Source organism: Gopherus evgoodei, chromosome 6 (assembly GCF_007399415.2).
Source record: "Gopherus evgoodei ecotype Sinaloan lineage chromosome 6, rGopEvg1_v1.p, whole genome shotgun sequence".
Lineage (NCBI taxonomy): Eukaryota > Metazoa > Chordata > Testudines > Testudinidae > Gopherus > Gopherus evgoodei.
In genome coordinates, this window is record NC_044327.1 from 121,111,385 (window position 1) to 121,130,449 (window position 19,065).

Genomic DNA, 19,065 nt, shown 5'->3' on the forward strand with positions numbered 1-19,065 from the left:
AGAGATAAAATGTGATATTTATTATGTATTTTGATGTGCTGAATTCAAATATGATAATTAAAGCAACTGATTGGCTACTGTTTCTAAGATATTCAAGTTTTTACATTTTATGTCTATGTATATTGTGTAGATAGTAGAGTTTTAATCATAAATTGTAAACCTAGGTCTTTTCATGTGTTTATGGTTGCTTTACATGATAATATTTCACCTGTCCTGTTTATGTAACACTTTAAAAATCAGCAAAAGGGTTATATAAATAAAATTTATTATGAACAAAAGGCAAAAAACTATTAAGTACATAGTTTGGTCCTATTCAGTGTCTACTTGGCGCTTCTTGGCTTGTCTCTTGTATTCATTAAATGGAGCATCTCTTGTCACTGTCCAGCAATAGTCTGCAAGCATTGATGGGCTCTATTTGCCCTGATAGCCTGTCAGGAGATTCCACTGCTGTAGTCTGGAGCCCAACAGCTCTGCCTTACTCTTGGGTAGTTCCAAATCCCTGACAAGGTCATTCAGTTCACCTTGTGTTATGAGGTGTGGTTCAGAGGAGGAGGATGGGAGAAAATGTGGGTCCTGTGACACTGATGGTTCAGGACCAGAAGTTTCATCCTCTTCCTCGTCTGAGTCAAGTGAGAATGATTCTGGTGCATCAGGAACAAGCAGTCCTTCTCCGTGGGGTACTGGGCGTGTAGTTGATGGAATGTTTGGATAATGCACAGTCCACTTTTTCTTCTTTGACACACCTTTCCCAACTGGAGGCACCATGCAGAAGTAACAATTGCTGGTATGATCTGTTGGCTCTCTCCAAATCATTGGCACTGCAAAAGGCACAGATTTCCTTTTCCTGTTCAACCACTGGTGAAGATTTGTTGCACAAGTCTTGCAGCATATGTGTAGGGCCCACCTCTTGTCCTGATCTCCAATTTTGCAGCCAAAAGAAAGGTGACAGGCTTTCTTAACCATAGTGGTTATACTGCGCTTTTGTGATGCAAAAGTCACTTCACCACAGAAATAGCAGAAGTTATCTGCACTGTTCACACAAGTACAAGGCATCTCTGCTCACTTTGGCTAAACAGAAATGTGTCCCTTTGCAAAATCAAACACTGACAAATAAGAGAGCACGACACTGTATGATTTCTAGAGCTGATATAGGGCAATTTGTTCAGCAGAGTGATGTAAGCTTCGTTATGATTGCATCATCCATGACTTCTAGGAATAACATGATGCAATTCATATCATGTATGACACAATACCAGCTTCAGATTGCATCATTCATTGTTTTGCCTAAAAAGCAAGTACTGTCCAAACCCAGCCATAGATTTATTCATAGATCCAGTCAAAGATGTATTTTAGTCATTTCTGGTTTAAATTGAGATCCCTTCCCTTTATAACTCACTTATCCTCCGCCATTCCCAAATCAAGTTCGTATATACTGACCCAATAGCATATCTTGAAAACTAGAGCCAATCAACAATTTTAAGCATCATTTTCGTTCTCAGTGACCCAGAATTAGTAAAGTTGGACTACATTTATTTCAGAAGCATTTTGGCTGTAGAGCAGTGTAACCTCTCAATGTCTTTTTCCTCCCAGCCCATCTAACCCCCCTAAAAGGTAGGAATTTCACCTCTTCTTCATGATTAGCTAGCCTCCATTATGGTTTCACTTTTTTACAGAATCACTTCCCAGCATGCTGTTCTGGTAGTCAGCCCTTTAAATCTGGGAGAGGGAGGAAGCTGCTCTTTTAAGGCAGACATTTTCCATTCTCTGTTGCAGAGTGAACGTACTGCTACAGTATCAGGTAAAAAGCTTCATTTCCATCTGACTCTGGTTTTCTTTGTCTATTATTCCTAAGAAGATAACACATCCTCAAAGTCAGATGTCAGAAAGAAAGAATATTCCTGGTAGAACTCATAGTGTAACAATTTGTGCCATAAACACTATGGGCATTAGCTAGTCACAGCCCTTCACAATAGAGAATAGAATTCAAGGTTTTATCTTCCAGAAATGTAGGTCTGTGTCTTGAACTACACTAGATTCTCCATTAGCAATCACTGGGCTATTTATTTATTTAAGTCATTGATATAAAATTATGACTGGTCTTTTGAAGACATGAAATTCTGTAAATTTACAGTGAAGGTTCTAGTAGCTGCCTTAACTCTATTTCCCGTATATGGTGCAATCTTGATGTCTCTTATTTCCATCTCACTCTGTATATGTACTGTACTACTATGGTCAAGTTACTGGGACCTCTTCTTTCTTTCCTGACATCTCAGTCCTAACATTGCAATTATATAACTTCTTCCATTTAATATCCTTGGTTTGTATAATGGGGGGGGGGAGTCTGACAGATTGCGGCCTTTTCAATAATAATTATAGTATCACTATTGTACCATAACTTCCCTTTCCCAGGCCAGCCATTACAGAGCAGGACTGCTGGAAACTGTTGACTGCTTGAGCAGGTCTGATATCTGATCTAATAGAAGGCAGTGATAGAGGTACACGCATGTTAGCACATTTAAGTTAGAGCGGGTGTTCTGTGTTACACTGGTATTTTTCCGTGTTAGCCACACCTGATTTTTGCAACTTGCCTTCATGTCTCCTTCCTTCAGAGGTGAAAGTAAGCCGGTACGGTGTACTGGCAAGAGCCAGTAGGCCGTGCCGGACCGCACCGGCTTCTGCAGTGGGGATTTAAAGGGCTCTGGGTGGCCCGCAGCCACGGGTGCTCTCAGCCCTTTAAATCCAGCCCCAGGCTGGCCGCCGGAGCCTCGGGCGGGATTCAAAGGGCTCTGGGCTCCCCACAAAGCTAAAAAAATAGACGGCAGCAAGTGCAGCACCCCAGTTGGCAAACAGATACTGACACACCATCCTGGAGTCTCTGAACCCACTGCTGGGCTGCAAAAAAGGAAGGTTCTATCAGTTACATCTTTAAGGGGAGCCAAGTCAGGAAGATATTTGAGTGCAAAAGTCTGAATTGCAACTCTTGTAGACTAAGGAAGGACCTAGCAAGAAGTGCAAGAGAAAGGAAATGTGGAGTGGCAGCAGCTTTCTCATGTATCACTTCAAAGTTAAGAGACGATCGACATGGAGAGGATTGCCATAATCCAGCCAGAATATGTAAAAAGAAACTTTAAATGAACTAGACTTTTATTATTAGGTAAGTGTTGATAGAACAATATTGTCACTCTGTGAACCTCTAGGGAAAGGACCACAGAATTACAGTGATGGAAAAATAACAGATCTGTTAGATCATCTAGGACATCAGCCTACCCCGTCCTTATTGTTTTCTACAGTGCATTCTGGAGAGTTTAATTAAGGTATTAAGGGATGAAATATAAGGAGAGCCTAAAAATTCAGAAATGTTTGGATACCACTGGGGGAATCGTGAAGTTCTGTTTGCTTCTCAAAACCTCCCTTTCAAACAAGCTCACTTATAGGTAAAAAGATGGGTTTTCTAACTGCTAGCTTCTGAAAACTCAGCCTGGGATCTGAGAGCCAAGCTGGGTTATTTCACGCTCATCCATCATCAACATCAAGAAAGATTCTGCAACTGGGATTTCATTAACAACTCTGTTAATGATACATTAGCAGAAAATGGTCAATCAAAGCTGCTTTAATTCTGCAGTAATATCAGGAATAAGAAGTAGTAAGACTTGTCTTGGTCAGTATAGTACAAGCAGATATAGGGATCAGATCTGTGGAATAAGAAGATGCCACTTTCACTGGCAATTTTTTTAAACAGTATCTGAATTTTAAGGATTAGGGGTCTGCTCTAACATTTGGTGAGGCACATGAGTCTTTGCATTGAGTTGAGTGAGTATTGGATAAGGGGCTGTAAGCTAGCTACAGTAAAACTCTGGATCCCAAAACACCTCTAAACTGCAGGAAATATTGGATCATAATCTCAGCTTTGCATCTCTTGCCCATCTCTAATACCAGCACTTAAAAGTTATATCTGCCGCTTGAAAATTATGTCTTTGGGTCTTGCTGACAGTTTTGGAACGTTACATTGGCTGTATCACACAACTGTGCAACATGGGAAGTAAAAGATAGTGAGGGTGGCGATTTGCATGTATCAGACTGTAGATACGTGTTTAACCTGCTCGTGGGTGACTCTTCCCTGAGGGCCCATCAGAGAGCTGTAACATTATTGGAATCAGTGCCATATTCCCATCCACATGCATTTCAAGAGGGTTGTCATCACATTGGAAGAGCTCTAGATTATGTCAGTCATCCTCCCCAGCAGAGTATATCGCCCTTTCCATATGCCTCTAAACTGCACTTAAAAATATGGATATTACATTTTCTTTGTGAGCTACTTTCCCAGGCACCCAGATAAATGTACAGATTGAGATCACTGCCTGAAGTGGGTGGCTGTTTTAATGTAAGCAAAATCTTTTCTGCAGCTGTGATGAGATAGGGTTTGTCCTGTATTTTCGCATTTATTACAGCTTACTTTGAAGCAATACTTAGGAAAAAAAAATCAAGGACAGATTTTATTCCATACTCCACCCAGCCTATTAACTCCTCTCCCCTAAAATTTGAAAAAGAGACAAACTGCAGCAGTTGAGCAATTTTTGTTTGACAAACAATCTCTAACTTACATTGCAGGCATTTAAGGTTGCTAGACAAGCCTGATATTTAATCTTATGTCCTGGGTCTCTGCTCAGCAAAGGTCTGTTCATCTCAGCTTTGTAGGTTTTTTACAACTAGCCTTCCAATACCTATATCTTGTCAAGAAGAATCATAGAATATCAGGGTTGGAAGGGACCTCAAGAGATCATCTAGTCTACCCCCCTCCTCAAAGCAGGACAAATCTGTAGCCTTTTTTTTTTTAAACCCCAGGTCCCTAAATGGCCCCCTGAAGGATTGAACTCACAACCCTGGGTTTAGCAGGCCAATGCTCAAACCACAGAGCTATCCTATTGTTTATTCATATTACAGTTGCACCTGGAAGCCCCCAAAAGAGATCAGGCCCCTAGTGTGCTATACTGTACAAACATGTAATAATGGACAGTCCCAAAGAGCTTAAAACTCTAAACAGAAAGACCAAGGATGGGAGAAGAAATAGGCCCAGAGAGGTGAAGTACTTGCTCACCGTCACCCAGCAGGTCAGTTATAGAATCAGCAGTAGAAACAAGAAAGTCTGCTTCCCAGGACTGTTCTAACCACTACACGACTATTCTATTACTGTTAAATAATCATTGTAGTTGTGCTCATAACACCTTCCATCTGCAGATCTCAAAGCGCTTTACAAACGCTAGTGAACACTTCTATACTTACAGACACTACCATCTGTTTTTGTGTGAGGCAGGAAAATACAATTAGCTCTATTTTTCATACAAGGAAACTGATGTCAAGTGACTTGCCCAAGTTGACCCAGGAAGTGTATGGTAGAGCCAAGAAAAGGACCCAGATCTCTTGGGTGTCATTGGGAGCTGGGTCTTTACAGTTGATGCTGAGCCCTTTTGAAAGTTTGGCCCGTGTTTAGGTGCCTACATGGAACTGGGGTCTCTTAAAAATTTCTAGCCTCACATCCACTCATATTTCTTTCTTTGCATAGTAGGGAGAGAAGAGGGAAAGTTATAACGTGTCCAATAACTGAACAAAGAAGTTAGGGGAGGAGACAGAGAATGTGATCAAAAGGAAGTAGGTCAAAAATCAAAGAGAAATGCTTTGTACAGTGCTCAACTTTTTGAGCAAACTCCCCTCCTTTCTAAGAACTTGTTTTGCTTCCTTTTTACTAACCCTCTAGCCCCGTAATTCTTTGCTACCACATGCAAAGCTCACCAAATAAAGTGGGGCATGTGGCACTCATGGGTAAAGTGCACCCGACTTGCACCTGGCCTTTCGTGCTTTTTCTTTCCATGGTCCCACTCATCTGTTTTTTGTCCTGGGAGTGTATCACAATAGACTTTGATGAACCTCAGTCTCAAACGCAATGACAGGGAAAGCCCACAGCTTTTCTCAGAGGCCCCTTTCTCACGGGTGCAGAAACTTCTTAGTGTCCATCACTCAGACCTTGAGTTTGCTGTTTGTTGACCACATCAATGGGGCTGCGCATGTGCTTAAAGTTATGGATGTGCTTACGTGGATCAGGGTCAGAATGCAGAGCACCTTGCAGAATCCAGTCCCCAGGTGAGTCCACCCTGAAGAACATCATAGCTTGTAATGCCGGCTCTCAGTATTAGAAGCAGGTGCTCCACCACTACAAGGGAGGAAGGAGGTAAAGGCTTTCTCACTCTTTACCACCCACACACACACACCCACCCACCCACACACTCACACTCACACTCATTCATTAGGCCTGAGTACCCACATGGTGTTCACTAGCCACCTGCCTTACTTTACGCTATCTGGACTCTTTACTAACTCTGCCCTTCTGATGTCAGCACCATCCCAGGTACCCCAAGACACAACAGCAAGGGAACGTCTGACAAAGTGGGTATTCACCCATGAAAGCTTATGCTCTAATACGTCTGTTAGTCTATAAGGTGCCACAGGACTCTGTCACTTTTAACAGCAAGGAGGAGCCAGCATTGTCCAGTAGATAGGGCACTGGACTGGATTTCAAATCACTTGAGTTCTAACTGGAGCTCTTCCTACTTGCTGTGTCACCTTGAATGAGTCACTGACCTTCTCTCTCTCTTTTTGGCCTCCTACTGTTTGTGTGTCTAGTGAAGTCTATTTAGCGTGTAAGGATCTATGTCTGCATAGCACTAAGCAAAAAATAAAGTGCAAAGTAGTATGACTATGAAATTAGTTTTGGTCAGGAAACACTATAAAGAGTCATGAAATCCCCAAAATCTTCAGACTCCTGGAAAGAGGAAAGTAAGTCACAGCCCTCCAAAATGCTATATTTTCAGGTAGTTGAATTTCTCCCTGATGAGAGGCTGTTATGGAAGATCAAAGAATATGATCCATTGATCCAGAAAAACGTGTGCCTGATTGCAGAGTAAACACACAATCTTCTGTCAATCAAAGGAAAGGTAGCTGCCTGCTGATGGTAGCATAAGGGCTCAAATCATAAACATTTAACTCCCTTTCCCTTATGCCCCTCATTTACATATATTAAAACAATTATTTGAACAAAGAGAGCTGTGTTCTGGCTCCTCTGTTCAGGCCCCTGGTCGACGCTGAAATACCATTGAGGAAAACATCAGCTTTGTAGTCGAGAGGTCACAACTACAAAGAGGCCAAGGTTAGTGAGAAGAATAAGCATGCACAACAGGATTTTTTGAGTCCTGGAGGATCAATGCATTGGTCTTTCCATGCTTCCCACGCTCCTTATTTGTTGCTCTCCTGAAAGAAGTCGCCAAAGGAGAGTGAGCGGCTGCTGCAATGACACGGTTTGCCTCAGCAGTGACGATGTAAAGCAGTTCTGCACAGCGAGCATTCCACCTGCAGCTACAGTCACTGAGACAATGCACACCCAGCACAGGAGGAATATTAGCCATTATAATTACTGCATGATAATATGTAGCTGCACTATGTAATTCTTTTCACCCAGAGATCTCAATTCACTTTACAAACATCAGTTAAACCCCGCAAAGCCCCATGAGTGTGGCTAGACTCATTTTACAGATAAGGAAACCGAGGCAGAAAGGTTCAGTGACTTGTTTGAGGTCACACAGCATATCAGTGCCACAGCTGGAAACGACTCAGAATTCCTGGGATTACCGCTGGCCCTGGGGAACTCCCAGTGCTCATCAGCAGGGGCCACACAGTAGATTAGCTTTGCACTGTAGATTTACACCCCAGCTTGCTGCCGTATAGACATGCTTTCAGGCTGTCTGTGCAGCTTGAGCTACAGGACTAAATCCCCTACTCACAGCTGTAGTAGATTCATAGCCCATGTGGCTCAGCCATAGGGAGCGCTGCATAACATACACTTAACAGTGGGTTACAGTGACATCTAGGGTAAAATACTGCCCCTGTTAAAGTCAGTGACAAAACTTCCCTTGACTTCAGTGAGGCCAGGATTTCAGCCCTACTCTCAGGTGCTATCCAATAGACTAGAAGCCTCAATCCAATCTAGTTTCCCTCCTATATGTTCCTTTTAAAAATATTTTAAAATGTCTGTCTCGGAAAGAAGCCCACCTGAAGAAATCAATTTGTAATCTGAAGCACGTGTAGAAGTAATGAAACAGAACAGGTCTGCATGTCTCCCAGCATGATGTGTTGTGACAGCAATGTCTGGCCAAATGAGCTTTGCTCAGTTCTCACAGGTGTGGCTAAGGGGAGGGAATGTTTAGTGCAGCTGGTAGATATTGTGCCTATGTACCGCAGAGGTTTCATTTCAAGTCTCCACATGACCAGTTAGTTTTCAAAACCAGGCCCCAGTTAGAGCTGGGTAGGAAATGGTTTTCCTGTCCTGCACTGGGATGAAAGTGAGACCTGTTCAGGGAGGGGAGAGAGCACCCCTGAACAGGCAGTAGCCTGGTGATTCGAGCCCTGATGTGGGATGTGAAAGAGCCACATTCAAGTCTCTGCTCTGCCTGATTCAGGTCAGCCTTGAACCTGAGTCACGCACATCACAGGTCAGAGTCCTAACCAAGTTATTGGTTAGTCTGGTCTCTCTGGTTTTGTCCAGAAATTCCATTGTGGACCTGAGAACTCCTTCCCAACAAAAGTCTCATCAAAGCCAGTGCATTACTGCAAAGAGTTTAGGTATCAAAAATTGGCATTTTCTGACAAAAAACAGTTGTGTTGAAAATTTCCCAGCTGGCTTTCCCCACAGTGTCATTCACTGGGCCTTTCATAGACACTACAAAAGGGAATCCAAAATTTCCTCCAGATTTGCAGGACACTTTCATGCTTTTCAGGAAGCTGAGTTCTGTTGGGCTGAGTTCTGACTGAGCCTGGAGTGAAGTGAAAGTAGTTGCTTTGCAGTTAGGGATTTTGCTCAAACTGCAAAGCAAACTGGAAAACAATGTTCACATGAACCTGTTGGAGGGTTGGCTGGCCCTGCAAAGGGATGGGGGCTCTCCTACACCTGTGCAATGTTTAGACCCCCTCCCTAGGTGGAAGGAATGAGTAAACAGGTCACATAACCACGGGAAAGCATGTGATTAAACCAGGTGTGCTAAGAGAAAAAAAGGCAGCCTGTGGGCAGTCAGGAGGGAGACTGTAAGGAGGACAGACCTGGGAGTGGGTGTTTTATTAAAAAGCAGTAGGCTAGCCAGGAAAGGAGCCATGAGGAGGATTAGATTGAATGCATAGGAAGAGCTCCTGGATAGAAAGACAGCACTGTTTGATTTATGAGGTAAGTAGCTCAATAGTTATGGGTTTCAGGGTTGGGAACACATAGTAAAGGGTGGAGGTGGGTTTTTCTCCTATGCTGCTACTTTGTGAGGTGGTGTAGCTACTCCTGCCAACAGGATGGGGACAAAGTGACTGACTGTAGCCTAGGAAGGTGGGAAGCTGAACCCAGGAGAACAGCTGCAGGTGGTTGTGGAACAGGACAGACCCTTGCTGGAAGGGTTGTGGCCAGCACCAGGCTGAGGTGAGAGAACTGGGTTTTGTGCTTTTGTTTGGACTTCTGATTAAGCTCTGGAAGAGGTGGACTTTCCTTTTATGACTAAGCAGGAAGGCAAGTACCCTTAGAGATTTTTAAAAGTGCTGGGAGCTAATGATTTGATTGCACTACAGTGGACATGATAGGGTTAACAGGGTTACCACTAGATTTATGGGATGGAGCTATGCTCCACCCTTCCTCTCCTGTTTTGTCAGTTGGAGTGCCCCTCTCCTCCCACTCCATTGGCACATTCCCAGCCTGCAATCCTGAAAGTGAAGGTTTATTTTTGTTGAACTGAGTCATCCCTTTACAAAATTCTCCATCTGAGGGAGAGAGGGAAACTGAGGCACAGATAGGCCTGGAGTCAGACCAGGTAGCTCCTTTTGACAGAACCCCTGTAAATCAAAATAGCCAAGTTTCCCTGTGCTATAATAAAGAATACACTCTATATCTCCCATTAGTAGTTTGATAATTACTTTTGCTCTTGATCCTCAGGGAGGATCATTATTGTCACCTAATAAAGTCTCAGGCCTGGACAGGCTAGTTGGCAGATCACGGAAGGAAACATTGCCCAGTGTGTATCATCCACTGTCATGTTCATTCTCAGTGCTGCTAGCTGCCTTCACTTGGCATGGCAAGCTTGCGAAGTTACCTTCCCTTTATGAAGAAATTCATGCCTTTCCCCACAACATGTAATGCCTTGCCTCTCTTCGCTGCCATAAGTTATTCAGAATATGGGGAGGTTTGTAACCATATTGCATGACTCATGTTAATTAAAATACTCATTGTTCTGGATTTTCCCCAGATTATGCTGCCTCTTTTCAGCATTGCTTGCTTTTAGCTCACTGTCTGTGATACTCTCACCCTGAATTCCAGATGAATGGGTAATAAAATTGCTAGGACAGACCTCCAGGAAAGGCCTTAAGAGTCAGTGTTGGTGGGTGAATAGCCTTGTGGTTAAAGTACAGGACTGAGGAGGCAGGAGATTCTATTCCAGGATTCCATTCCTGGCTGTGATGGACTTCCCATTTGACTGTGGGCAAGTCACTAAACCTCTATGCCTCAGTTTCTCCAGTTGTAAAGTGGTGATAATGATACTTTCCTACCTCACAGGGGTGTTAAGCAATTTAATTAATACACTTACACTCTGAATTCAATTGTTTAAATACAGGAGGACAATTGCTGTCTAGATGTCTAAACTTAATGTGTAAAGAAATAGGATGACTATCTTTCCCGTGACTTATGTGAGGCTCCTACTAGATTTTGAAACTTTCCCCCGAGCATTAGTTTTCCTGTTCGCTTTCTGTCTTGCCTCTTTCTGCATCACTTTCTGCCAGATTAGGAAGCCAGGATTCTTACCTGCACAGGGTAAGAATCACATAAACAGCACCCTAGACTCAGTGAATGACCCAGCCTGACAGTGGCACAGTGGGTATCAATAAGGATCAAATTCTCTTTGAAACATGCTGAATGTGTCTTGGAGCACAATGGTGGCCCTTTCCTTGTCTCCCTTAGTATTAAACACATGCAGATGATGCAGAGTTATACACAATTGGCTGGACAAAACAGTAGAGAAGATACCAGAAGGGACATTTCTACACCATTCCCTATCGGTGCAGGTGACCAAATAAGGCATTTCATTTCTACTGAAAATATGCAATTTTCAGTAATGTGACATTTTACAAAAAGGGTATGCAAAGGGGGGAGGGGTTTATCCAATCTGCTGTTTCTCAGATGATGCATCCTAATCAGAATGTATGGGGTGACTGGGTGTTTTCCTCAGCATATGAGTCAGATTGAAATAACATCTGATTGCTTTGCTCTCTTCCTCTCTGGGTTTCAGTGAAGATAATTTTGGGGGAGATGTTGGCATTTGAAGAGTTTAGAGTTGCTAAGAGGGGCAAGTCTGCAATTATCCATTTACTGAGAACTGAGAGTTCAAAGAGACTCATCTGCCCAGGGCCGGCTCCAGCTTTTCTGCACCTCAAGTGATCGACGGCACTTCGGCAGCAGCTCTACTGCACCGCTTCATTCTTCTGTGGCAATTCGGTGGCAGGTCCTTCCCTCCGAGAGGGAGTTGGGGACCCACTACTGAATTGCTACCGAAGACCTGGATGTGCCGCCCTTTTCCTTTGGCAGCCCCAAGCACCTGCTTCCTCTGCTGGTGGCTGCAGCCGGCCCTGCATCTGTAGCTAGTGGTATAGGGTGTAAACCACTGTAGCCTGATAACCGATCATGGGGAAATTAGCCACCTAAAATTTAGTTGGGGTTGGCCCTGCTTTGAGCAGGGGGTTGGACTAGATGACCTCCTGAGGTCTCTTCCATCCCTAATTTTCTATGATTCTACGAAAGTAACCTATGCGAAGGGTTGATGGATAAGAATAGCCAGACTGGGTCAGACCAATGGTCCATCCAGCCCAGTATCCTGTCTTCTGACAGTGGCCAATGCCAGGTGCCCCAGAGGGAATGAACAGAACAGGCAATCATCGTGATCCATCCCTTGTCGCCCATTCCCAGCTTCCAGCAAACAGGCTACGAACACTTCAGAGTGTGTTTTTGATGAATAAGTGCTGTGTGAGTGACTTTGTGTGCCATACCGATCATATTATCCGAATGAGTGTGACTGGAATATAGTGTTCAAAGGAAACAGCTAGGAAGAGTGTGTTCCCTTCACTTCTCCATCCATTCTTAGGACCTCCCACTTCTCCTTACCCTCTAGTTCCAATCTTCCTTCTATTGATCACTGCACTGAAGGGGGAACATCACACAAGGTCTGTGTGACCCACCGAGAAGGACAGTACTGCTGTAGCACTTCAGTACGGTGCTTCCTTCTCTATTGCAGGCTGTGCTACAGCGATGTGAGGAGGGTCAGCTGGTCTGGGACAAGCTGACTTATGGTCTGGGGGATCAAGGATGTGGGGGCTTTGCTAGCATGGCTGAATGCAGAAGTATCCAGGTCCATCTCCTTCACTCAGCACATAGGATGGGAAGATGCCCATCTCCTTCACCTACATCTATGATAGGTGGCTGCAGGCCAGTTCAGTGGTCCCACTCATGGGCTGAAAGACTTGAAAATGCTGGAGGATAAGTGTGTGAAAGGCTGCAGTTAAAGGGGAGAATTTACCCACAAAATATATGAGATAAGCTGGTTCATAGGGGTGTGAACACAGAGCTGCCCAGGGGTGGGGGAGGGCAAGTGGGGCAAATTGCCCCAGGTCCTGCAGGGGCCCCCATGAGAGTTTTTTGGGGCTCCTGACGCGGGGTCCTTCACTCGCACTGGGGGCCCCGGAAAACTCTTGCAGGGCCAGGGCTCCCGGAGCTTCTTCCTCTCCCGGTCTTCGGTGGTGGTGGGGCCTCCGCCACAGGTCTTCGGGGGACTTTGGTGGTGGGTCCCAGAGCAGAAGGGCCCTCTGCTACCGAATTACCACCAAAGTGGGGGCCTCCCACCACTGAAGACCCCAGGCCCTGAATCTTCTGGGCAGTCCTGTGTGAACGTCTGGGATGGAGAAAATCTGTCTGCCTGGTGACTATTGTGCTAGTAAAACCTCAGTATGATGTGATGGTCTGTCTTGTCATCCAGTGGGTTGTATGAAGTGACAATAGGTTTAAGCTTGTGTCTAAAATAACTAGATTAAATTGACAATGCAGTTAAAGAAACAGTTCTTATGCAGCTAAAATGCTCATAGACTTTCCTCTATCACAGATGCTTTCTGGGACACAAGCACTCAATCGCAGGAGATTGAAGGCCATTTCAAATAAGGAAGTGAGACAAGAGAAATCCTTAATTTGCTGTGGGTTTTTAGAGAAAGTACTTAACTTTAAAGGAGTTCTGCTTACATGAGATCACCAGCGTTTTGAAATGGGCCAATGCTTTTTGATATGCAAAAATATCAATGGGGAGGGAAAGGAAAATGTCTATCAAGACCCAAGAAATAATTAACTTAATCTAATATATTGTAATTTGGGAAACAGCCTTGTGACTGTAGTAAAATCTCAGGATAAAATATCTGTATATACATTATGACAGGTGTCACCAGGTAGTGCTGAGTCATAGTTTTCCAGTTTTTCTTAGTCTGTGAGCAAATGTTCAGTCAGTTTTTGGTATGCAAGGTTTTGTGACTCGATGCAGTGGTCCTTAGAGAGGGAGCTCTGTGAGTGCTCTGCAGAGTTGTTCTCTGAGAACTGGCCATTGGAGCTGAACTGAGGTTCTTGAAAGAAAGGACTGGCCCGCTCTGTTCTGGGACTGACTGGTGTGTCTATATAAAAATAAAACAAGTTACATTTAGACTATATCCAGATTCTGGGTCACTGAGTTCTCTTCAGGTGGGAAGATGTCCTGCAAGGCCCTGGACATCTACTATTGCTCTGCAGAGGGATAGTGCTGGTGTTGGAGTGGGACACTGGTGGCGGATGATGGGGCAACACTATAATGTGTACTCCATATAATGAACATGTGCACATAACGTAGAGAGAGGTTATCTGTCTGTGTATGCTCATGGACATAAGTTTGGATAACAGATAATTACTAAGAATATATATACAGGTTCACAATATAGTCATCTGGTCTGTAGGTAATTTTGTTTGCATAGTTTTAAAGTGCATAGTGTGTGTGTATATATCTATATCTATATCTCTTAACGTTATATTAAACACACAAATGCAGGAAACATCAGTAGACAATTATTCAAGTCATACATGGTGAACACCTACTAGACTAGAAACCACTCTCCTGCCCTCTCTATCCCTGCTGAACAATTTCACAGCTTTGATTAACAAAGTAATTTAAAAAAACAAAAACAAAAAACAAGCAATGCCCTTCCTCCACCATCTTGACTGGCCAAATCTTGTACCCCTGATTAGCACATCTGAGAGGTATGTGGAGCATGCCCAAAAGGGACTGGAAGAGGAAGGAATTGATTTTCAAGTGTGCTATTCCTTAGCTAACGGATAAAATATGTGTATTAAATAAACACAATGCTCTTTAAATTAAATAAAATTAAAAAAAAAAACCACGCACAAACCAAAGAACAAAAACAGTCAGAAGCTTCATATGTTATCATCCCGAGTTCTTAGAATGAGGAACAATTACATGGGGTAGGAGATGGTGTAATATACAGCAGAAACATTGGGAAACTAGCCACTTCCACCTCTTTCTTCCTTTATCTCCTCCAAACTCAACTTTACATATTCCCAGTCATAGAACAGTCCCCTTTTCCTCATTTGCCACCTCTCCTACTTAATATCCTTCCTTCAAGCAGCCCCTCCTCCCTTTTCATTAGTAACCATCACACTCTTTCTTCCTGGTCCTGTGTGCTCTTTGGGACAGGGAACATACCTTGTCTGTGTTTGTAAAGCACCAAATACACTTCAACTGCTACATACATGTTAACCTTTGAGGATCACAATTTTGTGGTTTTATTAAAAAATAGAGTCTAAAAATTCGTGGAGTACGGCTCTCCTCAAACTCCCAATGCTGACCACACAGTATCCATATGCATCCGTTTTTCTCTATAAATCATTTGCAAAATCCACTCCCACCATCCTGGTTTTAAAAATGTTTCAAAATTAATTGTAAGTCACTTCTCACTACTGATTTTTATCTCCAGCCCTTCTCTTTCTTGATTAGACCAGAGTTGTTACTGAGCAAGGTCTGATACCTAAAGGTAATTCAAGGAAAGCTGAGACTTTCCATAAAGGTCTGTTTAATTCAAAATGTAACCAAGCAGATCTGCGGGTTTAATACTTTAGAGGGGAAAAAGAGAATTTTTGTCAGCCTGGCAGATAGTTTTACCTTGCAGAAATAGGTTAGGCACAAACATGATACTAGGCGTTTCTGCTAGAGTTAAAATCTTACTTGTATTTACTATAAGGATCGTTAACATTTCAGCTATGAATGAATAAGAGGAAGGAGTGCGAAATCATGAGATACGGTTTACCAACATCCGAGGTTATTCTAAGTCAGTGAACTTTAGTAACTCTACAGGTAACAGCTCAGGTCCTCTCCCCCAATAGAAAACAGACAAACTTAACACAGTGGAATCAGGAGAGTTGGTTAACCAATCAGACTCAAGAAACAGTGAGTCACACAAAGATTTACAAGTTTTGTGGTCTGGCAAAGCGAACTGGCTCCTAAGGGATGTGTAAGCCACATGAAAGAACAATATTAATACTATGTCTACAGCTTGTCTCCTCCCTTTTTTTGTTCATACAGAAATGAAAGTGCAGGGGTGTGGAAATAGGGGGAGGAAGAATAGTTTGAGAAAACTATCATGCTGGAAACATAAGTAATTACTGAACCGGATATATTATGTTCCCTCAGTACTCACTGGGTGACCCAGTTATTAGCAGGAAATTCCAATCCTGCAAAAAGACAGGCAACTGTATAAACATATGAATTATGGAGTGATCTGATGGAAGGATTCTTAACTGGCATTACTTTCAATTTCATTGAAACAGGTTGCATTCCATTTCCTCTCCATGAGGGAGTATGGTCTACAACAGGGGTTTTCAACCTCTTCTTCTGTACTGCAACCCCCCTTTCCATGCTGGGACACACCCCCATGCAGGCGCACACAATCCTTCTCCCATTTAGCAATACAGGAAGCGTGGGGTGATCTTAACCCCTTGGGCACCCTTGTGAGACCCCCTAATTGGAAAACCCCTGGTCCACAGCAAATGACCTTAACTGGGATTCTTTTCCCATCCTGGACAGTGACTCTGTGTGATCTTGAGCACAACATCTAGGCTGAAGTTTTTTAAAGTCCAAAAAAAATCATTCTGTGGCCAATTCACAAATAGGGAATGGAGCTACATACCAGATTAAATTTATTGGTTTTGAATTATTCATCCTGCTTTAATATTAAGCCTATTGCTTTGTTCCTCTAATTCTTCTGTCTTTGGAGGCATGTATTCCTGTATTGAAGAAAATGTGTTTCTCATTATCTGCTGCAAAATTGCCTGATTTCTGTGGAACACTGATTTCTGTTTTGCATTACAGTGCATGTTTCTTTTAGTGTCTATGAACTGTACCAGAACCACACAGCCTTAGAGAATGAGATCTTTCATTTTATCCATAGGAAAGGCACAGTACACTACAGACAATGGCAGTCCAAGCTTCCCCATGTCACCCTACCACTATGATGCAACACTCAGGCTAGGTATGGGGATCCTGAGTGTTTTTTACTATATTTAACATGCCGTCAAACAAAGGACACTATAGTCTAATGTTTAAGCACTCTTAGACCTCTGTAGCCCTGAATCCCTAGGTTTTCATAAACAGACTGCATTCTGGCTGAACCACATAGGCTCATTCAAGCACACAACCTCGTATTCAACCCAGTAGATATGCCAAGAGATCAACAGTAATCGCCCAGGTATGGTGTATGGGATAAGTAAGGCCCTTCATTTGGCCTTTCCTTTTTAGTTTTTACTAAATTTTTACTGAAAAATTCCTGGTTTTAAAAAAGTGATCTTTTTTTCACTTGAGGTTTAGACCACTTAAGTACATGAAAATACTGATTGTTAAGAAAATCCAGTCCGCTACATTAGGTAGATATGTTCATGTTTATAGTAAGTTAGTCTAAGTATAAATTTTAAGCAGTCTGTTAATGTACGGCAAAGTAGTAGATACGCATGCATGCATATGTGTATGTCCTGTTAATGTACAGTTCATGAAATAAACCAAAGCATTACACTGGTTTTACTTTCGATACTTTTACTTTTTTCTCTTTGTTGCATTTTCTCTCCTTCCCTCAGCATTGACCCCAATATTCACACACAAAACTGTGAAATTAATTTTTGCACCATTTTAAATATTTTTGTCATTTGACTCCAAAATAAAAACTGAAAATGTAGGGCCTCGGAGGTAAGGTAGGAAAATAAAAAGCTACTGGCATATAGGCTAAAGATCACTAATGGCTTGATATTACTAGCAATTCATAATGAACAGAATGTCATGCTTACCTCCCAGTAGGAAGTAAGCAGCTGCAAATTTTACCTCTTGTGGTAAGAAAACAGTCGTGAGATCAGAAGAAGCAGTCCCTGAAAATACAGATTCTGGTCCTATCTGAAAGATGCTCTTCTGCCTACTCTGAGAGAATACCTACTCTTACTTAGAGAGAGAATAGGGAGTAATTTGTCTCAAGGAGTCAATTATCACAGGTGTGAGAAATACTTATCTGGAAGCCTCATATCTTGGGAAAACACCCGCTCTAGACTATTTTCAATAAAACTCTGCTGGGAACTTTGTAGGCAAGTGAAAGATTGGCGATTCTAAGGGAGAGTAGATCTGGCCTTCGGTGCATTTAATGAGCTGCTTGAAGCATTTCTTCACAGCTCTGATTTTACTGGTATATCAATAATTTATTTTTTGAAGGCATTCCTGCAATAACCATCCTCCCTTTCATAACATAACAATGGTTGTGAGTCACTAATGGCCTTAGGATTCCTAACTGTAGAGAGAGCATCCAGTTACACAAGGGAGCTGAGACTAGAATGTTAGTTGATCAGTTCCAAAGCCACAGGCTTCTCTCTCTTAGACTTGGAACTGCTCTTAAATCTGCCTACAATAGGGATTTTAGAACATAAGAACAGTCATAATGGGTGAGACCAATGGGTCCGTCTAGCCCAGTGTCCTGTCGCCTCACAGTGGCCAATGCCAGATGCTTTAGAGGGAATGAACAGAACGGGGCAATCATGGAGTGATCCGTCCTCTGTCACTCTGGCACTCAGAGGCTAGGAACAATCAGAGCATGGCATTACAGCCCTGACCATCTTGGCTAACAATCATTGGTGGACCTATCTTCCATTAACTTATCTAACTCTTTTTTTGAACCCTGTTATAGTTTTGACCTTCATAACATTTCCTTGCAACAAGTTCCACAGGTTGACTGACTGTGTGTTGCAGTACAGTGGAACCCTATTTATCCGATCTAAGGCCAGATTGGATAATCAGGAGACTGGACAAAGAGCTTTCTATCCATTATTTTAAGATGCTGTCAGCCCCCTGGGTGGCGGGGCTCAGGGGCTGACAGCTGGACCTCACTGCCCAGGGACTGAGGTGTCAATTTCCCATATTCCTCTGTGTGCACTGGTGGCTCAGTTAATACAGAGAATCGGAGAATGGTGGCTCGGATAAACTGGGTTCTACTGTACTTCCTTTGGTTTGTTTTAAACCCGTTACCTATTAATTTCATTGGGTGACCCCTGATTCTTGTGTCATGTGAAGGAGTAAATAACACTGCCGTATTCATTTTCACTACACCATTCCCTGTGTTGCTACCACTTGTCCAACTGCATCCTTGTTAGTATCAATGGAAGCCCTAGAGCAGACAAGTCTCCAATGGTTTCTGGCATTTTTACCAGCATGTAAATTGAACCTGTTCTTTCCCTTGTCTCTAACTCTGTCTATCCTCCTCTCCTATTAACCTGTGCGATGCCACCATTTTCCACTCTTCCTCAGATCCTGCTGCTCTTGTTCTCCACATCAGTTTGTCCCTACCCCCCGAAGTTGCTATGGTTCATTTTATAAAAATGCCAATCCAATTTTGAGT